The sequence below is a fragment of the Odocoileus virginianus genome, chromosome 18 (assembly GCF_023699985.2).
Source record: "Odocoileus virginianus isolate 20LAN1187 ecotype Illinois chromosome 18, Ovbor_1.2, whole genome shotgun sequence".
In the NCBI taxonomy this organism is placed as follows: domain Eukaryota; kingdom Metazoa; phylum Chordata; class Mammalia; order Artiodactyla; family Cervidae; genus Odocoileus; species Odocoileus virginianus.
This window is the reverse complement of record NC_069691.1, coordinates 4,071,221-4,097,157: the sequence shown is the minus strand read 5'-3', so window position 1 is coordinate 4,097,157 and position 25,937 is coordinate 4,071,221. Positions and strand designations below refer to the sequence as shown.

General features: G+C 40.8%; 1 long non-coding RNA gene across 4 annotated transcripts in view; it reads right to left on the bottom strand.

Moving 5' to 3' along the window:
• LOC110143777 (uncharacterized) overlaps positions 1-25,937 on the bottom strand; it is a 527,857-nt gene that overhangs the window by 433,763 nt on the left and 68,157 nt on the right. The window lies entirely within an intron of this gene.

Below are 25,937 nucleotides of genomic sequence, written 5' to 3'. Positions count from 1 at the left end.
CAAATAAATAAATAAATGTTTCTTAGAAAGAGGTCTGGCCGCTCTGAGCTGTGATAAAGCCGCCCAGGGATCTTCACTGGAGAGAAGCCAGCAGAGAGATCCCGAGGGCCGAGATGCAGGGGAAGGAGCATCCTGGCGGCAGACGGGCAGACCGCGTCTAAGTGCACATCCATCTGACGGCAAACATGAAGGAGAGACTGTGGACACTCCAGGGAGACCCAGTCAACGCCAATACTTGGAAAAACTAAAAAGTGGTGTTCTCGGCAACTACAGTTTGGGCGGTTTGTTACAGAGCAGTAGGGGCTGATTCCCAGGACAGTGACGCTGTTCAAGAGGAACAGACTGTAATCCACAAATGTCATTTAAAACATTTCAGCAGCCACATCCAAAATGTAAAGAGAAATAGGTGAGATTAATTTTATCAATATATTTTAACTCAGTATTACAAAGATATTATCATTCCAGCATGTTACCAATAAAAATATCAATGAGGTATTTTACAATGTTTATACCATCTTCAAAAGCCAGTATTTATTTAATACATTCAGCACATCTCAACTTGGATCAGCCACACTTTAGGCAGCCAATGGCTACTAAACTGGTCAGCACAGCCCAAGAAGGAGCTGATATATGCTAATCTTTGAAAACCACTGCCCTATGAGTAGGGGGAAAAGGAAAAACTAGTTCTTGCTCTTTAGAGTTCATAAACACTATGCTACACGTTTTCACATATTCCTTATTTAATACACGCAACGCACACCCACAAAATCCTGACGGGTAACAGGTAAGCATCAGTCTACTTATTTCACAGATAAGGGAACAAGACTCAGGAAAAGAAGGGAGTTGAACCTTCTTCACAGTTCAACACATAAACCCTACCAGACTCAGTTCAGACTTTTAACCTCCAGAACTGTGTGATAACACATTTTTATTGCTTAAACCCCTAGGCCAATGGGGATTTGTTACAGTGACAACAGAAAATTCACCCAACTTTCAAATGCAAAACAGCCACCATTTGGTCATTCAACAAATTATGCCAAGCTCTGGGACCCTCAACCAGTGAGCTTTGAGAGAGAGACAGAGAGAGATGTCTTCTAAATAAATCACTAGCAGGTGCCTGAAAGAAAGCTGCTAACACACAAGCACAGCGTTTGCAGGAACACAAAGGGTGCACTACAGCCATGCTGGGGTGAGGGGAAGGCAGGCTTTGTGGAGATGGAGTTTCATGGAGACTTTGATGGTGGAGCAACCTCTTGATGGGATAGGAATTCACCTCCATTTAATGAGGGACATCCTAGGTGTAGGAAACAGCATGCAGGAGGCAAAGAGGCATAAAAGAATATGACCATAACAGGAAGCAAAGTTTGCGGTGTCTACAGATTATCAGTCATTTGGGAAGCAAGATAAGAGATGCAAACAAAAGCAGGTGAGGCTGAGCTCTGAGGGAATACTTGCCACTTGCAAGGGGACTTGCACTCTCTGCTGCAGGTCGAACACCAATGTGGGGGTGCAAGAAAGAAAGTATGAACTGGATTTTCACTTATAAAGATTACCCTGATTACAGGTTTAAGAATGAACTGATGTTGGAGAAACTCTGAGGCAGAAACTTTCAGCTCAGTTCAGTTCAGTCGCTCAGTTGTGTCCAACTCTTTGTGACCCCATGAATCGCAGCATGCCAGGCCTCCATGTCCATCACCAACTCCTGGAACTTACTCAAATTCATGTCCATAGAGTCAGTGATGCCATCCAGCCATCTCATCCTCTGTCGTCCCCTTCTCCTCCTGCCCCCAATCCCTCCCAGCACCAGGGTCTTTTCCAATGAGTCAACTCTTCGCATGAGGTGGCCAAAGTATTGGAGTTTCAGTTTCAGCTTCAACATCAGTCCTTCCAATGAACACCCAGGACTGATCTCCTTTAGGATGGACTGGTTGGATCTCCTTGCTGTCCAAGGGACTCTCAAGAGTCTTCTCCAACACCACAGTTCAAAAGCATCAATTTTTTGGTGCTCAACTTTCTTCACAGTCCAACTCTCATCCATACATGACCACTGGAAAAACCATAGCCTTGACTAGACAGACCTTTGTTGGCAAAGTAATGTCTCTGATTTTTAATATGCTGTCTGGGTTGGTCATAACTTTCCTTCCAAGGAGTAAGCGTCTTTTAATTTCATTGCTGCAATCACCATCTGCAGTGATTTTGGAGCCCAAAAAATAAAGTCTGCCACTCTTTCCACTGTTTCCCCATCTATTTGCCATGAAGTGATGGGACCAGATGCCATGATCTTAGTTTTCTGAATGTTGAGCTTTAAGCCAACTTTTTCGCTCTCCTCTTTCACTTTCATCAAGAGGCTCTTTAGTTCCTCTGCACTTTCTGCCATAAGGGTAACTTAGGTGCCTCCTGAACTAACTGGGGTAGGAAATTCTCAGCACTAAAGAAGAACAGAGAGAGAGAAAAAACATGGACAGATTCAAGAAAGATTACAGAGAGGTAATTAAGTCAATAGGGACCCAGAACCCACTAAAGGTAGGTGATGGAGAAAGCCAGGAAGGAGCCAAGACTGATTCTGAGTGACTATTTTTTAGTGATAATATTGGTAGTTCCTGAGAAAGGGAATGTATAATGAGGAATAATTTTAGAGAAAATTAACACATTAGATTTTAGATATGTTGGGGGCAGTCATGCCTATGGAATTTCCATCTGTTGGTGGGTGGGAATGTGATCATGGAAATTTTTTTTTAAAGATGGAGATTAAAATATAGAAAAATATAGAAATTGGAAGTCATCAGCTAGACAAAGTTCTAGAAATCATGAGGGTAGAAAACAGTCAGAGAGAGAGAGAGAGTAAAAAGGAAGAGAGAACAGAATCTTCAGATTACCAACATTAAAGACAAGCCAGAGGTTCAGGGTAGCAAAAAGTCCTAATTTTGCCACTTAGCATTAGGTTGGTGCAAAAGTAATTGTGGTTTTTCATTGTTGAACTTTGCTATTTTGATATTGGAATACATTCTTAAATAAATGCAGCTCTGTTATACATCATTTTAATGTGCATTTCTCACTTTATGTTTTTTACGAATGACATTACTCGCTGTTTATCTTATATTTATTTTAGACTATAGAAATTATGTCAGACAAAAAGCAAATCTGAGTGCTTTTCTTATTCGAGTTCAAAATGTGTCATAAAGCAGTGGAGACAACTCGCAACATGAACAATGCATTTTCCAGGAACTGCTAACTAACGTACAGTGCAATGGTGGTTCAAGAAGTTTTGCAAAGAAGCAGAGAGCCTTGAAGATGAGGAGCCCAGTGGCTGGCCATCGGAAGCTGACAACAAATTGAGAAGATCATCTGAGCTGATCCTCTTACAACTGCACAAGAAGTTGCCAAGAACTCAAGGTCAACCATTCTACAGTTGTCTGGCACCTGAAGCAGATTGGCAAGGTGAAAAAGCTTGATAATTGGGTGCCTCACGAGCTGACCAAAAATCAAAAAAATCGTTTTGAAGTGTCATCTTCTCTTATTCTATGCAACAACAACAAAACCATTTCTCAATCAGATTGTGACAGACAACAAAAAGTGGATTTTATAACGACAACTGGTGACAACCAGCTCAGTGGTTGGACCAAGAAGAAGCTCCAAAGCACCTCCCAAAGCCAAATTTGCACCCAAAAAAGATCAAGGTCACTGTTTGGTACTCTGCTGCCTATCTGATCGATAACAGCTTTCTGAATCCTGGCGAAACCACTACATCTGAGAAATATGCTCAGCAAATTGATGCAATGCACTGAAAACTGCAATGCCTGCACCCAGCATGGGTCAACAGAATGACCAATACTTCCCCATGACAACGTTCAGTAGCATGTCACACAACCAACACTTGAAAAATTGAACGAATTGGGCTACAAAGTTTTACCTTACTCACCATATTCACCTGACCTCTCACTAACCAACCACCACTTCTTCAAGCATCTCAACAACTTTTTGCAGGAAAAACACTTCCACAACCCGCAGGAAGCAAAAAATGCCTTCCAAGAGTTCAGTGAATCCTAAAACAGGGATTTTTACACTACAGGAATGCATGTGTGTTCAGTCACTCAGTTGTGTCTGTTTCTTAGCCACCCCATGGACTGTAGCCCACCAGACTTCTCTGTCCATGGGGTTTTCCAGGCAGGAATACTGGAGTAGGTTGCCACTGCCTCCTCCAGGGGATCTTCCCCACCCAGGGATCGAAACTGCATCTCTTACGCCCCTTCTTGGTCAGGTGGATTCTTTATCATTGCACCACCTGGGAAACTACAACCAAACTACACCACCAAACTACAGGAGTAAATATTTCCAAAACATTTCTAAACATTTCTCGTTGGCAAAAAATGTGTTGATTGTTATGGTTCCTATTTTGATTAATAAAGATGTGCTTGAACCTAGTTATAATGATTTAAAATTCACAGTCTAAACATAACCACAGTTACTTTTGTACAAACCTAACAGCCGTGTCAGTTTGAGCAAGCTGATTAAGCAGTCTAATTTCCCACTTTCTGATGTCCAATGGGTATGATAATCACAGCATCCTCACAAGACAACTCACATCTCTCCCTTAGGCCTCTATCAGCTACATGTCATATGACCGCCTCATCATATAGTTTCTTTTTTCTCTAACGTTAAATTACATGGCCTGTCTTATATACCCTGATGTACCGGGCTTTCATGCCACATACTCATAATAATGTAGACATTACTGAACCTGAATGCAAACATTAAGAGAGAAAAGAACCCATGTTATTCACCCAGCTTTCAGTTTAATTCAACAAAAATGCGAGCACATTCACTTTAAGGAAATCAGTAAGACACAATTCTAAACATCTAAAGCAGGTTTAAGGCTGGGAAAATTAAATTACCTCACCAAAAAATACCATATGCTTAACAACTGCATTTTAAAAGACTCGCTCTTATGGACAGATTTACACCCAGTGGGGTCAATAACGGAGCTCCACTGATACCTCAGCCAGAATTTTTTCTTTTTCTCAAATTTGAGGTTATTGATCAATTTAATGCCTGATGAACTTGAATTTACTGCAAAATGTTGAAAGCTTGTGGCTCCAGTGACAGCAAATGTACTTGCAGTGGTTAGGATGAATGTCCTATTAGCCATACAGGAAACTGCACTTCAAGGAGAAACTTTTCCTGGGATTGAGAGGTTTTCCAGGAAAGAGCAGTGTTCAGGTTGTTAAGCAAACATGTATGGCTTTCCTTCAAAAATGAATTCTGTTTCAGACAGTGCAAATCTTCAACTCTTTTAGTTCAAGTTTTTTATGACATGACATGGTAGGAAGTATCTTATGAGATCTAAATCAAAAATTTAACATGTTTTCCATTATACATAAAGTTCTAAAGGCTGTAAAAGTTTTAAATGGTAAAGTTACCTGTGGAAACTGCACTGTTTTCATTTAAGATTTGGGTACTTTTCAAGTAAATCTGATGGCACAATAATAAAGCAAATTAAAGTCTTTACATGACTATTTATTTTTAATTTTCATATTTAACACATTGCTAACATAACTTAGAGGCCTCAAATCAGGCCATCATACCATAACAACAATTTTTAAAACTCCTAGATAAATGGTTCACAGGAAGTGCTTATGTTACCAAAACACTTCCGCATAAGGTGTTTTAGGTAAAGAAATGTAAGCCTGGGAGGAAGCTACACTGTAAACAGCGTGGCTGCCGAACTAACCCAATTCACCCACAGGAGCAGGTGAGGGAACGGCATGGACAGCCTGCAGCTCTCCTGTCTGTATGATATAAAGAGGATAAATAAAGAGGATAGATCCTGCACTCTGGGTATGACCATGGCGATCTAGAGTCATTTAACTACAACATGATTCCACAAGACAACTCAGTGTTAAATAGTGATTATGTTATTCAGTGGAATCCAGGCTGTTAGACATACAGAAGCATACACCGTCAGAACTAGAAAAGGCCTTGGGCACCACCTCCTTCAGCCCCTTCCCTCACTGTACAGATTAGAGATACCTAAAGAAGACTAAGAGACTTAGTCAACATTGCACAGGTATTCAGGGCAGACTTAAGACTGGACTTTGAACCTCCTGACACCACACTCCTCCAATGTGCTGGGCAGAAGCCAAGAGCCACGCAGAAGGCCTGACCTGCCGCATCTGTTCCTACTCAGTAGGGGCAGCAATTCAGCAACCCCAGCTTGAGGCCAAGGTAGCACTGAGTCCCTTATTCTACTAAAGTTAAGATTGTTATGAAACCAGAATCTCAGAAATAATCAGGAGAAGAACTACATGTCTAAAGTTACATTTTTGCTTTGTCAGCAACTAAAGATTATTCTGTATGGATGTGAGAGTTGGACCATAAATAAGGCTGAGTGACAAAGAATCAACGCTTTCAAATTGTAGTGCTGGCTGCAAGGAGCTCAAACCAGTCAATCCTAAAGGAAATCAACCCTGAATATTTGATGCAAGGACTGATTCTCAAGTTCCAATACTTTGGCCACCTGATAGGAAGAGCTGACTCACTGGAAAAGACCCTGATGCTGGGAAAGATTGAAGGTAAAAGGAGAATGGGCTGGAAGAGGGTGAGATGGTTAGATAGTACCACTGACTCAATGGACATGAATTTGAGCAAACTCTGGGAGATGGTGAAGGACAGAGGAGCCTGGGGCACTGCAGTCCCAGGGCGCATGAGGTCACGAAGAGTCAGACACAACTTAGCAACTGAACAAAAACAAAAAAGGTCATTAGCCTAGATTTTGCTAATGCACATTTTTTTTTATATTTAATTCTTTTAGACCAGCAAAGAATCATCTTTGAATGAAAACTGTATAGAAGAAATAAATCTAACATAAAACAGTTATTTCTTAAGAACACTGCAAGGATAAAAGTACAGTTAAATCCAGATTCCTCAATGATGCAATTTTCATTCTAATCCACATCCCAAAATGTTATTTATTATTAACATCATTGCCTTAGCTTAATAATTACCTGAGTAATAATTTAAACAAAGTGCTTCCAACTGGCATGATATACAATTTGCTTTATTCAGTTTTTTCGCCCCTTTACCTTGGAAAATGTCATAATAGACAGTTGTATTCATAATAGTCTCTGGTGTTTAAAATCTAGTTCCTGGAATTGATTCATACACGTCAACTATTAGCTTTGTGATGACATTTGCAGAAATGTCAACACTATCTCAGATGCACCTGCTTTGTTTGGCAGCAAAGGTATTATATTTTGCCAGAGTTCACAGTGAACAAGCAGCACTACCAGTTTTTATAAAAACTGCATTTAATTGTTTCTCTAACTACTACTGAAAGACAAGAAAGTGTTTTCTGATGCAGACTCATGTTATGGTCAAGAAAATTGGCACATGCAACAGCTAAGTGAAAATTCTATCTTGCATCCAGTTTTCCAAATATAAGGTAAAACTTTACCAAACTCGACTATATCCAAACCATCTTTTCGGCTGTTTTACAAAATAATGCCCCACAGATCTATAAATACACACACACACACACACACACATACACGCACACACACCATTAAATGAAGGTTTTGATTAGGTTTCCTGGAATGTTAGCTTTTAAAACCAATAAAAGAAAATAAAAATATTCCCCTGTTGAGTTTGGTAAAACAAACAGTTAAGAAATTGGATTCAATTTTTTACTTAAAAAAAAAAAAAGGTTTGAGCCTAGTTATTCCAGGAACAACTCCTAACTAGATTTTTATTTGTATCCAAAAAAAAAAAAAAAAACCCTACAGTACAAAATTTCATGATTTAAGCTTCTTATTTCCAAAAGTCACCCAGGCTACCAAGTGTTCTGTACCAATAATTTGAGAGAGAAAAGTGATAGCTTAAGGTAAGCACTCAGGAATTAAATGTCCTTCAAAAGTATGTCTTCTCTTGGCCAGAAGCTAACACACTCCCCCCTTCACCCTATCAGCCCTATCATTTCCTATCAAGATTCAGCAGCCGATGTCGCTGCTGTCCGGTCCACCATATTACAACCTCCCCTAGGGGTTATGCACATGATCATCCATCATACTATTCTCCTGCTTCAAACCCTTTAATGCTTCCCCCATCCCTCTCAAGTACCGTCGAAATGCTTACCCAGCTGATAAGGCCTCACTTGTATGTGGCCACAGCCAACCTTCCAGTTTTACCTGCCACCTCTCCCCCTCACTCACAAGGCTCAAGTTACCCTGGCTGTCCCCCTATCTTCCCAATGCTCCAAATTCCCTGCACCTCAGGACCTTTGCACCTGCTATCCCCACTATCCAGGTTATTCCCTGCCTCCATTAACCCCATTTACCAGGCTTTTACCTACCTTCTAGGTTTTTAGGTAATCCTCTCTTGAAGTTCAGTGTTTTCTAGCTCTGAAAAGTTGATAGTAGGTTTTCCTATTATAAAACCTCTTGACTTACGTATTTTCCCAGCACAACTGTAACTGACAAAGTTATTTATATGTGTTTTTGTTGAATAAGCTGGAGACCATTTCCCTAGGAAAGGAGAACTGTGTGTTCTGTGGGGCCGGGTGTGGCTACACAGTCCGGTGTGGGAGAACGGGGAGGATGTGGTAGGTGCTCTGGAAGGGAAAGAGGGAAGAACCAGGTAACAGGGAGAGACTACCGTGAAACCTCTACCCATGAGCCCCCAAATCCATAGAGAACCTTATAAAACCTAAACGAATGTATTTCTAGTAGAAATGGGTAGTGCTGCTGCTAAGTTTTATAATCAATATGCTATGGGGTAAAATAGAGACTCCCTTTGAAGATGCAAGAGGGTGGAGGTCAAGAGATGCATAATAAATAACCAAATCTGAAAAATTGTGGTTAGGGAATAAAACTGGCATGTAGCCAGGAATTACAAGATCTCTAGGGGGACATGTGCATTATATGAGTTTAATATCTGTCTGCCCATGACAGCAAACCATGTGAGGGCAAGGACAGTCTGCTTTATTCTTTACCCTCTGCTCAGCTCACACTGAAGTGCTTTTCATGTGGTGGATACAATCAAATATGAGCTGAATGAAGCTGTTCTGTATTTCATTGCCTAGTTTTTTATTTTTATTATATCAGGTTCACAGTTCTAAAACTTAAAACAAGGAATAATTCCAACTTAAAATAGTGAACTCAGAACTTCCTTTTAAAGTTCATGAGTATATACTACAAAGCAGTCTTTTCATGGTGGCGAGGACAGACATCAGTGATCACATCAGGACAGACTACTCTATATTGTGAACTTCTTATTTGACCCATCTGGCTCCTTGTTCAGGTTGTTGTTCAGTTGCTCAGTTGTGTCCAACTCTTTGTGACCCCATGGACTGCAGCACACCAGGCTTGCCTGTCCTTCACCATCTCCCAGAGTTTGCTCAAACTCATCTCCATTGAGTCGGCAATACCATCCAACCATCTCATCCTCTGTTGTCCCCTTCTCCTCCTGCCTTCAATCTTTTCCAGCATCAGGGTCCTTTCCAATGAATCGGCTCTTCACATCAGGTGGCCAAAGTATTGGAGCTTCAGCTTCAGCATCAGTCTTTCCAACCAGTATTCAGGGTTGATTTTCCTTTGGGATTGACTGGTTTGATCTCCTTGCAGTCCAAGGGACTCTCAAGAGTCTTCTCCAGCACCACCATTTGAAAGCCTCAATTCTTTGGCACTCAGTCTTCCTTATGGTCCAGCTCTCACATCTGTACATGACTGCTATGGTTTATAGCTTTGATTATATGGACCTTGTTCAGGTAGGACAAGGCATAAGAGACCCACATAGCATTCTGACACAGTGACATAATAATAATAAGAGAATAAACACTGCCCACAGTAATAACGGGGACAGAAATGGTATTCAACTTCAATACAAACACACAACCAAAAATAATTATGTACTATTCCAACTGAGTATGAATCCTGGAGAAAAGAACAAGTTTTCCAACTCTCTTCACCTCTTCACCAAGGTGATACACTGCACCATCTACCGCCCCCGGCACAGAGATCTTCCAGAACCAAACCCATCTTTTCCAAATAGGATACCCATCATTTTTCCTTTACCTGGATTCCAGGACAAGAAAAGAATTTCAGAAACGGCAAGAGCGAGGAAGATGGGATAATTTTGCCTCCTCTTTGTCACTGGTACTCAGCAGGGGGAAAAGATCATGTGATAGCTTTATCTCCACAAGGGATTTAGTTCTCAGCGCAATTCCTTACCTCCACGGGGCAGAAGGGGGCCACTGGGATACTGCCTGTATAAGGACAAAAGACCCAACGAACAGAGTGGAGGTTTGTCAAACAACCTCTTCAGCAAAGTTAGACAGCAGTGAAAGACCCCTTCCAGTTTGGACACTCTCTCTCTCTCATCACAGCCAGTTTTTCTCCAAGGTACCCTGGGACACATTTTTATCCCTCTGCTTCAGCAGCATCATGAAGATCAGCCTTGTTTCATGCCAACACAGAGGAATGCTCTCATGGGCTGCATCTTACCTCAAAGAGAAGAAAAAAACTGTGCATATGTCGAACGTTTAATAAATTACCAGGATGATGATGACAACAGCTACTATTTCCAAAAGCCCCTTATGTGCCACATGATTTACAGACGATATCTTCAAACCTCAAACTATCTATAAAAGGAGCCAAACTTTTTCCCACTGCCAGGTAAGGGGTTAAATAAGACCTTGTAAGGCCAGGACCAAGGTCTAAACTGACTCTATCACCCCTGCCACTGCACAGACAATACAAACTCAAGAGGCATGACCACAAAATTTTATTTGGCTGCGGCACCCACATAATTTTGAACAATTTTCACTCCGAACAGTGGTGATTATGAGTCAACTTCATTATTCCAGATACAAAACACACAAGAATTCCCTTAGCTATGATGGGGCAAAAGTGGAGTTTGGAAGTTCCACACTTGCTGTTATCTGGTTTATAACAGAAGCAAAATACAAAGGTCCTAAAGGCCAGCGTTCTCCTTGTGAGGAGTCAATGAGCAATCACTCAAAGCCACAGATTCTCAGGATAACGCTCCCACATCAGCACAGCACTCCGCCCCTCAGCCCTGGCGCGCACCGAGGAGCCGGCAGCGCAGAGAGGCAGAGTTAGGCCGGAGACCCCGCCCCTGCCACCAGCCCGCCGCCCACTGGCTGTGTGGAATCAGGCAGGTGCCTTCCTGTTTCGGCCTCCATCTCCCTACGCGTGAACCTGAGGAGTCAGTAACGGCACACGCCCCGCTCAGCAGGCGGGGTGAGAACAGAGGACAATCCGGCTAGAAAAATAGGTTTCCGGTTCCTGAACAAGAGAGGCCGCAGCCCTGACTGAGATGTGGGGAATGACTCTCTGTGGTGCCGAAAGGCATCCAAGGGCTCATCTACGCCGGCGCCACACCTGAGACAGCATCAAAAAACAAGCCTCAAAGCTGTGGTACATATACACCATGGAATATTACTCAGCCATTAAAAAGAATTCATTTGAATCAGTTCTAATGAGATGGATGAAACTGGAGCCCATTATACAGAGCGAAGTAAGCCAGAAAGATAAAGACCATTACAGTATACTAACACATATATATGGACTTTAGAAAGATGGCAACGATAACCCTATATGCAAAACAGAAAAAGAGACTCAGATGTATAGAACAGACTTGTGGACTCTGGGAGAAGGCGAGGGTGGGATGTTTCAAGAGAACAGCATTGAAACATGTATATTATCTAGGGTGAAACAGATCACCAGCCCAGGTTGGGTGCATGAGACAAGTGCTCGGGCCTGGTGCACTGGGAAGACCCAGAGGGATTGGGTGGAGAGGGAGGTGGGAGGGGGGACTGGGATGGGGAATACATGTAAATCCATGGCTAATTCATTTCAATGTATGACAAAAACTACTGTAATGATGTAAAGTAATTAGCCTCCAACTAATAAAAATAAATGAAAAATGAAAAAAAAAAAAAAAAACAAGCCTCAGAAGCAGTGGAACTATATTCGACTTCCTTTCTCTTCAGACCATTTTCCTCCAACGGAAGGCACCAGAGCGAAGTAAAAGCAAAGGGAAGAAGGAAATGAATGGCCTTCCCCAAAACTAGATCCCCTACCCATTAATGCTTTAAGTAGTTGCGTTTGGCGGGGAACCACTCAAGATCCACGGGGGCATCCCCTGGAAGCCATGAGTCCAACATGCACTTACGGGAGCCGAGAGTCTGAGCATCGGATGACTTCCCACAGGCATGCGGGTGAAATAAACACTGGCACCTTCTCCAAGTCCTGACTCAAATACCACCTCCTGGTGCAGCTCCCCTGACCACACTATCTGTAGCCCACTGCCTCACTGCGAGGCCTGTCACCTTTCCCTCTTTTTGTTTTTATAGCATTTATCGCTTTCTGTCATTCTATTTATTTTACTTATGTTTGCCCTGTGTTATGTCTCCCACACTGGAGCATGACCTCCATAAAGGTAGGGCTCCTTGCTTTGTTAATGGATATACTACAAGTACTAGCCCAGTACATGCACAAAGCAGGTATTCCAAAATAATTTTTGAAGGTGTAAAAGTCAGAAAGATATCTCACATGAATATTCAAACAACAAATTATTCATGACAGGTAAGTAAATGGCCTTAATTTTTTTGTGAGATTTTATAACTTAGTGGTTTTCGATCAAAGCGTATTAATTATTAATTCAGAGGGTCCATTCACCACTAACATTCAACAGCTTCTCAATCCTCTGGCCTATCCCAGCAAACTCACCATGAGTTTCTACCCATTTATAGTGACCATATAAATCACCCCAGTACAGCTGCCTCAAATCAGAAGATTTAAGCCGTGGCAAAGTTTCATCGTGATTAGTGAAAGTCAAATGCCAAGTGGCATCTAATTTTTTCTCCGTAACAAATTCAAGAATTCATTTTGAATACAGTTTTCTTCCTTTTCAGACCATATGAAAGGTAATACAAATAACTAAAAGCGTCACTTATCACTTGTAGATGCTTATTTAGCAAATTATGGCAGTGGGGTGCCTGGCACAGTCCATGACAGCTGGTCACTCAGGGCTATTTCAACCTAGGGGCTGACCGCGTCTTCTGTGCCTCCTTTCCTTGAATATAATCTAAAGTCTTAAAATAAAGACCAAATCCAACAGTTTCAACAATTAAAGGTTTTGCTCTAAAGCTTCTATATCTGTGGGTATGAGTGAGCAAGTGTTATCCATTCTCACTGGGTTCTCTGAACTCACTGGTCTATCCCGGGAAGGTCTTCTGTTCCCTCGGGCAGATCCCTCTCAACTACACACTAACTACCTTGAAGATCCTTTCTTGATAGCAAAATTTGTTTTTTTCTTAATCTTCTGCATACTCGCATTTAATCAAAGGAGCAACCCATATTGAATTAGGAGGTCAAATTCCCCCTTCCACCCCTAACCTCTTAATAACCAAACACAAGTGTCATACACTTTCTATGCCTCAGGTTTCTCCTAAAAAGTGAGAATAGCATTGTATTTCTTACTTTCTTTCTCATACAGGCTACAGAGATGAACACAACATGTGGAAAATTTTGTGAAATAAAATGCAATATAAATGTCAACACACTTTCATTGTATTTCAATCATTTTAAGTCATATTTCAGTTGAACAACATGCATTATTACTGCCTGAATCTTATCATTAATTTCAACCAGTCTTTGCTTTCCTTTTTTTTTTTAATTCCTTTTTTTTTTTCCCATTGGCCATATCTCAGCATGTGGGATCTTAGTTCCCTGACCAGTGATTGAACCAGTGCCCCATGCAGTGGGAGCACAGAGTCTTAACCACTGGACTGCCAGGTAAGTCCCTGGACCAGTCATTTCTTACTTCTTTAGTTAAAAAAAATACTCATTCTACTGTTTCACAGGGTATGAAACAGGACCAACTGAAGAATCTAGAGGCTAACCAGAGATCAGATAGCAATCAGTTCTCCGTTCAGCCACCTCTGCACTTAATGCGTGTGAAAAAAATTACAGACAATAGACTTACTTGAAAAATTGTATTAGCCATGGGTTTTAGTTTTTTTCCCAAGAGAGTGTGATGACCCATGGCTTGAACTGTTGTTTTATAGTGATTAATGACTGTTGCTAGCACACTAACTACTGTGGTCAAAATCATTTCCTACTTTAAGAAAGTATTTACCATGAAAGAAAGGATATGAAAGCCTCTCAGATGAAAGACACCATCTTACTAGAGCAAAAGAAAGCACAGATAGTTACCCACATAAGCTTAAAATACCAAAGGTATTTCAGTGGTACCTTGGGATGTGTAAATCACCCAAATCACTACCAGAAAGAATAAGGTTGAAAACATGGCTGTTATGGAATCTGGACCTGGCACAGGCTCACACCCAGGTGGTGTTTCATCTATGCTTCCAGCACATGTGGAAGCCCCTGTTATACCTCCAATCACACTCCACACTCAGCCCCACCGCCCCCTTGTTTGGGAGACCTGCTGCTCCTTCTTGGGCTGCCTGAATTTTTGCTCACTGCCAATGGGATTCTGATTTTATCTATAAGAAAATGCAGAAGTTATTTTTTTTTTCTCCAGAATCTCACTTTAGTGGTGTCCTTGACTCTGTGGGAACTTGCCCAGCTACTAAGGCAGAGATCAATACAGCCGGATGCCACTGGGAACCCCACTTCTCACACCCAGTTCTTTCTGATAGCCTGGATCAGTGGCTTGTAATCGAGTTCATTTTGACAAAGGAAAAAAATAGCATTTCTCCAGGACAGACTGTAACTCTCCAGTGTAATTTTTTTGCTTCTCTGTTTTGACTTCTCACCTCAATCATATCTACCCATTCTTGTACATTAAGAGAGATTTTCTCACACATAACATCATACGGCAGCAAAACACCATCTGCACTTCTGAAGTAAGACTTGGCAATACTTATGAATCTGGAAAACAGAAAAGCTCATTATGTAACAGTTCTAATCAATCAGTTTGGTGCTGCCTCATTCCTCATCTCTTTATGCTCACTTTTTTCTCATCTTCTAAAAAAAGCCCTAATTGAGAAGAATCTAATGGCAGCCTATTACTGTGAAACAGCCATCCCCAAGGCCTAGAGTAACCTGGTGAAAGGCAACAGGATAAGAATCTGGGCTACTGGTTTAGAAGAACCATCATTCTCTCCACCAAATAATTCCAAGAATATCTACAAACCCCAAAGCATAACTAGAACAAGGCTGAAAGGCACAATTTTTTCAAAAGTTTCAGCCTCAGCAACAAGTGACCAAATCCCATATGTGGGACACAGAGAAAGATGGGATGAGATGCACATCAGACACAAATTATTTAAGAGGTGGTGGGTAAGGAGTATTGTTGGTGGGTGGGAGAACTAACCATGTGGAAAATCACAGGGCACATGCATAGAGTATGGGCGGGGGGGCCTCACCAGAGGACGGGCATGCCTCCGCCCACATTTCCTCACCCTAAACCCAGTGCAGCGCTTCACCAGGGCCATGTCAACCACATATATCTCTTTTTAATTGGAGGATAATTGCTTTACAATGTTCTGTTGGTTTCTGCCATACAACAACATGAACCAGCCACAAGTGTGTGTGTGTGAGAGCGTGTGTGTGTGTGTGTGTCCCCTCCCTTTCTAACCTCCCTCCCACCCCACCATCCCACCCCTCTAGGTTGTCACAGAGCATGACATTAAGCTCCCTGCATCATATAGCAAATTTCCACTGGCTATCGGTTTTACATACGGTAGTGTTTATGTTTCAATGCTACTTTCTCGATTTGTCCTACCCTCTCCTTCCCCCACTGTGTCCACAAGTCTGCTCTCTAAGTCTGCATCTCTATTACTGTCCTGCAAATTGATTCATCAGTGCCAATTTTCTAGATCCCATTATATATGTGTTAATACACAATATTTGTTTTTCTCTGACTTATTTTACTCTGCATAATAGGCACTAGGTTCATCCACCTCACTAACACTGACTCCAATTCATTCCTTTCTATGGCTGAGTAATAGTCCATTGTGTATACATGTACCATGATTTCTTTATCCATTCACCTGTTAATGAACATCTAGATGGCTTCCATGTCCTAGCTATTATAAATAGTGCTACAATGAACATTGGGGTACCTGTATCTTTTAGGATTGTGGTTTTCTCAGGGTATATGCCCAGTAGTGGGACTGCTGGGTCACATGGTGGTTTTATTCCTAGCATTTTTAAGGAATTTCCATATTGTTCTCCATCATGGCTGCATCAATTACCTATTCCCACCAATAGTACAAGAGGTCATTTTTTTCCACACCCTCTCCAGCATCCACTCCAGCATTTATTGTTAGTAGATTTTTTGATGATATCCATTCTGACCAGTGGTGAGGTGATACCTCAATACAATTCTGATTTGCATTTCTCTAATAATGAGCAATGTTGAGCATCTTTTCATGTGTTTATTGGCCATTTGTATTTTTTCTCTAAAGAACTGTCTGTTTAGGTCTTCTGCCCATTTTTTAATTGGGTTGTTAGTTTTTCTGATATTGAGCTGCATGAACTGCTTATATATTTTGGAGATTAATCCTTTATCATTTGCTTCATTTGCTATTCTTTTCTTCCATTCTGAGAGTTCTTTTTTATCTTGTTTTGTTTCCTTTGCTGTGCAAAAGCTTTTAAGTTTAATTAGGTCCCATTTCTTTATTTTTATTTTCATTATTCTAGGAGGTAGGTCAAAAAGGATCTTGCTGAAATTCATGTCAGAAAGTGTTCTGCCTGTGCTTTCCTCTAAGAGTTTTATAGTTTCTGGCCTTATATTGGGTCTTTAATCCATTTTGAGTTTTTTGTGTGTATGGTGTTGGGAAGTATCCTAATTTCAGTCTTTTACACACAGCTGTCCAGCTTTCCCAGCACCACTTACTGAAGAGACTGTTTTTTCTCCCTTGTATATTCTGGCCTCCTTTGTCAAAGATAAGGTGCCCATAGGCTCATGGTCAACCACATACATTTTTTAAATGGTTTGTCTGTCTCAACAGAACTCAAAGTATCTTGCCTCTCCTGCCCAGTGGTATCCCAGCATTGCAATATGGTTCACTCTTCCTCTATAATGAGAATTTTCATTTGAAAATCAGTTTCTAAAAAAATATTCCATTGGTTTTTGCTCTCAAGCTCTCTTTGGATGAGACAAGGGCCAACAAGTTAAAGTTCAGCCAAGTAGAGAGGAATGGACCTGGCTTTCAAGAAGAGTGACCTTCACAAACTATATGTCAAATCACACAGGTGCACACAGACACACATCTGCAGGCTGGCTGACTTAGGGAAGGAGTTAATCTACAGATAAAAGGAAAATCCGTGTTCTATTTGTCCATGGAATTAGATGGACTCGGTTGTATCTGTGTGTGTACATGCACACAAACATGTCTATGTGTACACATATCAATGTATATATGCAAGAATATTCTATGTATATATGTACATGTATATGATACATATATATGCCATGCTCTCTAGCAACCGAACCAGTATCTTTTCATGAATTAAATTGAAATGAACTTTCAACTTTGGTATCTTGAAGGATATAACAGGGAACCACAAATTTACAAAAATACCCATGGTGAAGAGGGTAACCAATCTGTTCTAACGTTTCTGGTTATCAAAATAAGAACTCTTTAGATGAGAAAAAATAAATGATAATTTGCATATTTTCAACTCCTTTTTCAGGTTATGCAAATTTGGCAAGTCAGGACAATACTTTTTCCTTGTTCCAAGAGGTATTACTCATATATCCCATTGTGAAGAAAGGGAAGGAACATACATGCAGCTACAGTTTTGACCATAATGGCAAACTAGGCATCAGTAAGATCATGTTACCAACAAAAACTGACACCTGATCACAAAGTCTTTCCTTAGGCACCCTGTGTAAAACTATACTTCTCCCAAACTTAATTTTTTAAATTTGCTTTTCATCCAGTTCCCTCCTTTGTGATGCAAGTTCCTTTCAGACTAGGATTTAGTCAACTTTGTTTATTGTGCACCCACAGTCCTACAACAGCACATGACTCACAGGAAGACTCAGGAAGTGCTGCTGCATAAATGAATCTGTCATCTCTGGCTCTAAATTTGGTTTGGTTGATCTCACTGGGTAAATATATATCTAAGTTCTTTGTCGGTCTTCCTTTCCCAAATTTAGGCCTTAGCCAGAACAGAGGAGGACTATTCTATACACAAGGACACACACACCCCTACATATATACACATGTATCATACAAAGGGAGAAGGCAATAGCACCCACTCCAGTCCTCTTGCCTGGAAAATCCCATGGACAGAGGAGCCTGGTAGGCTGCAGTCCATGGGGTCGCTAAGAGTCAGACACGACTGAGCGACTTCACTTTCACTTTTCACTTTCATGCATTGGAGAAGGAAATGGCAACCCACTCCAGTGTTCTTGCCTGGAAAATCCCAGGGATGGGGGAGTCTGGTGGGCTGCTGTCTATGGGGTCGCACAGAGTCGGACACAACTGAAGTGACGCAGCAGCAGCAGCAGCAGCAAAGAGAAAAAGCAAGACCTGTGTATGGCCCCAAAAGGAAACTTGTGAGTTTTCCCTAACTTGGTAGAGAAAACACTCTCCTGTGCTTCATATGTATAACCATTGAAACAATGCCCATGACAGACAAAGGTCAAGCAGGATGATACATGTTTTTCTACTGAAGATGGAACCCAGGTGAGCAGTGATTTAAGGGCTTATGTCTGTGTCTGAAAACCACCTTCAAAACTCTCCTGCAAGCCCTGTGATCTCTGGAATCCCCTCTGGTGCTGGGACTCCACCTCTGAGTCTTACTCATTGTAGTCTCTCAGGGTAGACAGGCCCCTGTCAAGGCAGTTTTTGGGCAGGGTGTCAACGTCACAATTCATCCTCTGCATGGGATCCCAAAGGGCCAGAGAGGCACAGTCCTCACCCATGCAGGGAGACAGGATGACCTGGTGACAAAGGAGAGGACAGCTGTACCTGAAGGCTGGCAATGTTCAAGAGAACACAGCAGTGAAATCAGACAGCAAGGGAATCAAGAAGACTGACATTCTCATTCTTGCCAAGAGCCACAACGTATTCCATGATTAAGCATCAGGGGAAATAAAATGCTCAGAGCAAAATCAGTTCATTCTATGCAAAAATCAATTAAGATAAAGACATTTAAATTAAACAATTAATAAATGAATCTATTTTTTAATTACCTTCTTTATTTCCTGATACAAAAAGAATTAAAATGCCCAGGACATAAATGCAATCTCAAATTGTGTTAAGAAAAAGGCACACAGAACATAAGAACCTTTCTACTTTAATGTGATCAGACCATATTCTGAACAGCTATCCATTTCTGGATATTATTTCTACTGAAAAGGGATGCCGAGAACCTGGATAAGAAACTCAACAGATGATATGACACTTAAAACCCTCAGGTCAGTGCACTGAGTTTAAATTGTAATGGTTTCTCTCTCCAAATACCTGAAGAGCTGACACAGAAAGAATGTACTGCCTCAGGTTTCTCAAGACAAAATAAGGGTCAACTGAACTTTTCTGGGAGTCACATCTCTAATCAACATGGTAAGACTAGCAGGCAATTAGAAATGTGGCTCTGGAATGGTTTGACATCTGAGATGAGTTTTCTGCCATTGAGTGGTGACGTGTGTGGAAGACTCCCAAGGGAGAGACTTAACAAGGAGGTGCCTCACACAAAGGCTGAACTCCTAACTTCTAGAGTTGGGAAATCCCAACATTTTATAAGTGAGAGAGAAATTAACATCAAACAGGAGAATAAAAGGATCAAAGAAATTGCATCCTTTTTTATTTACTTTTGCTTTTCTATTTGATTCCCCATAATTAAGTTTATATTGAAATAAAAACAATGCCTACAACATATTTAGTCCCCACCATACGCTGGGCACCATCCTAATCGCCTGGCATACATGACGTCATCAGAAAGGGGCAGGGTACACAGGTCTCCAGATATAATAGTAAGACATGGGTGTTCTCAGGAAAGAGAGGGTAAATTAGTTCGTTGGTATCTTTTCTTTTAGAATCCACACATAAGCAGTATCGAATGATGTTTGTCTTTCTCTGTGTGACTTCCTTCACTTGACACGATTATCTCCAGACTCATTGACTTGGGGAATGAATTCATGGTTACCAGGGAGGGGTAAGGATGGAGCGGAGAGATAGACTGGGAGTTTTGGATTGACATGTACATACTGCTGCACTTAAAACAGATATACAAAAAGGACCGACTGTGCAGCACAGAGAACTCTGCTTAATATTCTGTAATAACCTAAATGGGAAAAGAATTTGAAAAAGAACAGATACACATACATGTAGAACTGAATCACTTTGCTGTACACCTAAAACTAACACAACATTGTCAATCAACTGTACTCCAATATAAAATAATTTTTTTATAAAATAATAAAGTAAAAATAAGCCAAAAAATAAAAGACGGTAATCTTAAATATAAGCCATATAAATCTAAGTCAAAAGTATTTTGGTGCCATTAGCTAATGTTTACAATTAACTAAAAGGGTAATTTAACCACCAAACTCTCTCTAAATACACTGCTCAATTTTAAAGTCTTCACCCTGAAACAGGAATTTCATATCATATCTCAATCTACCTAGCTAGCTCCGTGTGTGTAAGTTTCTGTACATTTTTTCTGTTAGTCTCATCATTTATGAAACTCTCCTTCTGAAACTGATTTTAGATCCATCTGTAAGAAACCTAAGGAAGCCATTCTACTACAATATAGTACAAATTTAGCTCCATGTCACTATTAGTCAGAATTTTATCTTATTTTTTAATCTATTCATATTTTTGATAGGGAATGAAGGAGAAAAATTCCCGAATTGAAAAATCAACTCTATTAATATACAGAGTCTAAATTAATAATATAGCTATAGATCAGATTTTCTCAAACTGAAATTATATAAATACCCTTTTAAAAGTAAACTATTCTTATCTGACCAAAGAGTACTTTCATTACAATTAAATACGCAAAAACATAAAATAAGTTATATTTTTGTTAGTGTTCTTAGAAAAAACGCAAAACTAAAACAAACATACAAGTTAAAACCCAGTAAGTCCACAAAAGAAATAAAATTAAATTTACAAGATGCTTTTAAGTTGTTTAAAAATTTATTGAAGTATAGCTGATATATATTATATAAATGACAGGTATATAATATAATGACTCACAATTTTTTAAGGTTATACTTCATTTATAGTGGCTTCCTTCATACCTCAGTTGGTAAAGAATCTGCCTGGAATGCAGGAAACCCCGGTTCAATTCCTGGGTCGGGAAGATCCACTGGAGAAGGAACAGGCTACCCACTCCAGTATTCTTGGACTTCCCCTGTGGTTCAGCTGGTAAAGAATCTGCCTGCAATGCAGGAGACCTGGGTTCAATCCCTGGGTTGGGAAGATCCCCTGGAGAAGGGAAAGGCTACCCACTCCAGTATTCTGGCCTGGAGAATTCCATGGACTATATAGTGCAAAGAGTTGGATATGACGGAGTGACTTTCACTTTCACTTTCCATTTACAGTTATTGTAAATATTGGCTATGTGCTCCATGTTGTACAATATATCCTTGTAGCTTATTTTATATCCACAGTTTGCACCTTTTAATCCTGCCCCTATATTGCCCCTCCTCCCTCCCCTCTCCCCACAAGTAGCCACTAGTTTGTTCTCTATGTCAGTGAGTCTGCTGCTTTTTTGTTACATCCACTAGTTTGTTGTATTTTTTGGATTTCACTTATAAGTGATATCATACAGCATTTGTCTTTCTCTGTCTGACTTATTTCACTTAGCATAATGTCCTCCAAGTCCATCCATGTTACTGCAAATGGCAAAATTTCATTCTTTTTATGGCTGAGTAATTTTCCATTCTATGTATATTTACATTCCCACCAACAGTATATCAGGATTCCCTTTTCTCTAGACCCTAACACTTGTTATTTGTGGTGTTTTTGATGACAGCCATTCTGACAGGTGTGAGGAGACATCTCATTGTGGTTTTGACTTGCATTTCCCTAATGATTAGTAATGCTAAGTATCTTTTCATGTGCCTAGTGGCCATCTACATTTCCTCTTTGTAAAAATGTCTATTCAGTTCTTTACCCATTTTTTACCAGGTTGTTTGTTTTTTTTGATGTTGAGTTAAATGAGCTGTTTATATACATTGAATATCAACCCCTTACTCATGCTAAGTCACTCCAGTGGTGCCTAACTCTCTGCGACCCCGTGGACTGTAGCCTGCCAGGCTCCTCTGTCCATGGGATTCTCCAGGCAAGAAAACTGGAGTTGGTTGCCACGCCCTTCTCCAGGGAATCTTTTCAACCCAGGGACTAAACTCGCATCTCCTATGTCTCCTGAACTGGCAGGTAGGTTCTTTACCACTAGAGCCACCCCTTATAAGTTATACCATTTCCAAATATTTTCTTTCATTCAGTAGCTCATCTTTTTGTTTTGCTTGTGGTTTACTTTGCTATTCAAAAGCTTTTACGTTTGTTTCTTTAAAAAAGAAGAAGAAGAAATCACTGGAGGCTTCCAGTTCAGTGTGGTGGATAGAGCACATGAATTTGTCTTCTTTTCCTTTTGAGGTCATTAATATGAATTCCAAAGGAAATAAACCAATAAAAGTTAAAAGAATGGGAGAGGAGTCCATCAGTTAAGTCAAGTGACTTAAACACCTTGCTAGAAAAAGGAAACTGAATGGCAATGTGCTAACAAAGGGAGGAGGGTTGGGGAAAAGGAGACCCAAAAGATGTGTGTGGAAGGTTCTGCTGTAGGGCAAAGAAGAACAAATGGTCATGTAGAACCCGAGAAAGTGAGAAGGAGTGTCGAAAATAGAGACTCAAACTGTGCAGTAAGGCACCCTGCCTCTCCAGCCCGTACCTGCTCTTACTCTATAGAAGAGCAGATAAGCCAGAGCTGATTCCAAAAGAATTGATGCTTTTAAAATGTGGTATTGGGAGAAGATTCTTGAGAGCCCCTTGAACTGCAAGGAGATCAAGCCAGTCAATCCTAAAGGAAATCAGTCCTGAATATTCATTGGAAGGACTGAAGCTGAAGCTCCAATACTTTGGCCACCTGATGTGAAGAACTGACTCATTTGGAAAAGACCCGGATGCTGGTAAAGATTGAAGGCAGGAGAAGAAGGGGACAACAGAGGATGAGATGGTTGGATGGCATCACTGACTCAATGGACATGAGTTTGAGCAAGCACTGGGGGTCGGTGATGGACAGGGAAGCCTGGCGTGCTGCAGTCCATGAGGTCACAAAGAGTTGGACATGACTGAGCAACTGAACTGACTGATTTCAAAAGCAGCAAAACATTGACTGTTTTTTTAAAAAATAACTGAATGATTCCCCAAAGGAAAGCTAAGGCTTCTCTTTGAACATCTATGCCCCATGCACCTAGTAATCAAGGTCACAACTTCATGCACAGAGCTCTGAGGAAGAGCTTCATGCACAGAGCTCTGAGGAAGACGATCTTTCAAGGAGACACCTTGAGCTAAACAGATCTATTTGCCTAGTTACGCAGGAATCTGTATAGCACTTTACAGACAATAAAAGGCTCTCACATAAAACATCTCTGACTCTCTCGCAACCAGGAAGGCAGGAAGTCTGGAACAAGCAAGAAATCACTAATTGTGTAAAGAGAAAGACAACCCATTGCTCATTAGCTGAGGGACTTTGAACAAGTTATTAAACTTGTAACTCAGTGTCCTCAGCTATAAAAGTGGAAAATTTGTACCTTCCTCAGGAAAAGTTTGATAATTTGATTTTTTTAACTGTGAAAAACAGCATAATTAACTACAGTCAATAAAATGTCAATTGTGGTAAGATAGGACAGTTTTTTATTAATCCCTTTTTACAGATGAGACATTAACAAACAGAATGATGAATCCAACTGTCTCACATGTTACAGGCAAAAATTAGCATAGTCTTAATATGGACTCTGGTCTTATCACCCCTGACTCTTACTGTTCAGTGCCTATATGGTCTTCATCATATGCTGTATCAAGGCAAGAAATTGTGTTCTCTTGCAAATATTCTCTTAGTCTAAAGATTTGGGATGATGTGGAAATAAGTAAAAACAGTGTCTAGGAGCATCAGTGATTCTCAGTTCAGTTCAGCTCAGTCGCTCAGTCATGTCCGACTCTTTGCGACCCCATGAATCGCAGCATGCCAGGCCTCCCTGTCCATCACAAACTCCCGGAGTTTACCCAAACTCATGTCCATTGAGTCGGTGATGCCATCCAGCCATCTCACCCTCTGTTGTCCCCTTCTCCTCCTGCCCCCAATCCCTCCCAGCGTCAGGGTCTTTTCCAATGAGTCATCTCTTCGCATGAGGTGGCCAAAGTATTGGAGTTTCAGCTTCAGCATCAGTCCTTCCAATGAACACCCAGGACTGATCTCCTTCAGGATGGACTGGTTGGATCTCCTTGGAGTCCAAGGGACTCTCAAGAGTCTTCTCCAACACCACAGTTCAAAAGCATCAATTCTTCGGCCCTCAGCTTTCTTCACAGTCCAACTCTCACATCCATACATGACCACTAGAAAAACCATAGCCTTGACTAGATGGACATTTGTTGGCAAAGTAATGTCTCTGCTTTTTAATATGCTATCTGGGTTGGTCATAACTTTCCTTCAAAGGAGTAAGCGTCTTTTAATTTCATTGCTGCAATCACCATCTGCAGTGATTTTGGAGCCCCCCAAAATAAAGTCTGACACTGTTTCTACTGCTTCCCCATCTATTTCCCATGAAGTGATGGGAATAGATGCCATGATCTTGGTTAAGAATTGGTTCAAATTCTGTAATAAAAGCATAGTATGTATAGTCTAATGTCCTCTGGAAATCAGATATAAGGTTGACATTGATAATTTTCCAAGGAGGATACTGGGGAGAATTCTTAAATATTTCAGAGGTTTAAATGGCGATAGCCCACAAAATGTACTTAATTGTCAAAACTCATTCAGTATGAGCACTGGAAAGAGCACTAAAGATTATCTTATGAACAACTGGAAAAGCAAAGTGAGGTACCCAAATTTTACAATGCCACTTTCAGGGATGATTCTTTTTTAAGCACCCATTTTCATTTTAGCTGAGATATTTCCATTAGTTATAGAGAAAATCCACATGCAGGAAGTGAACCCAGTTCTGTGCCAGAGCCAATGTGCACCAGCAAGTGACAGCCTATTTATTTTAAGCATCTCTTCCCCAACTCTGCATTCAGTGATGTCAGCTTGGTAGCTTGAAATCAGAAATGGTGGAGTAATCATTCCACGGAAATTATCAAACACTACAAATTCCTCCTTCCCTTCTCCCTCTCTCCAGAGCCTGTTGTTAAACATCTACCAGCACAGCAGAGCGAAACCGACCTACTCATCAGAAACCAAACAGAGCAAAGGCCAAAACCAATCACACTTCTGCTTTCACTTCAACAAGTTCTCTCCCACTTGCTGCTGATCAGGGATCCTCCAGATCTGGAACTCTCACAGGGAAAAGAAATATTCTTTTCATTTAATAAATATTCAGTGAATACATGTACCTCGCAGTAAGCTGGGTGTAGGGCTACATGACTAGGAAAGACCGTGTCCCTGCTGTCATGAGCAGGGCCTCTGGACACCTAGGGCTTGAGAGTAGTGGGTTGGTAAAGACCAACAAAAGAAAACTGAGGTCTGATGGACAACTGTTCAAGGGATCAGAAATATCTATTACACCTATGCAAAAGGTGGGCTGGTACCCCAGTGTTCACTGCAGCACTATTTACAATAGCTAGGACAAGGAAGCAACCTAGATGTCCATCGACAGATGCATATATAAGCCATGGCATATGCGTATATGTGTGTATGTGTGTGTGTGTGTGTGAATATATGTATATATATATATAATGGATTATTACTCAGCCATAAAAAGGAATGCAT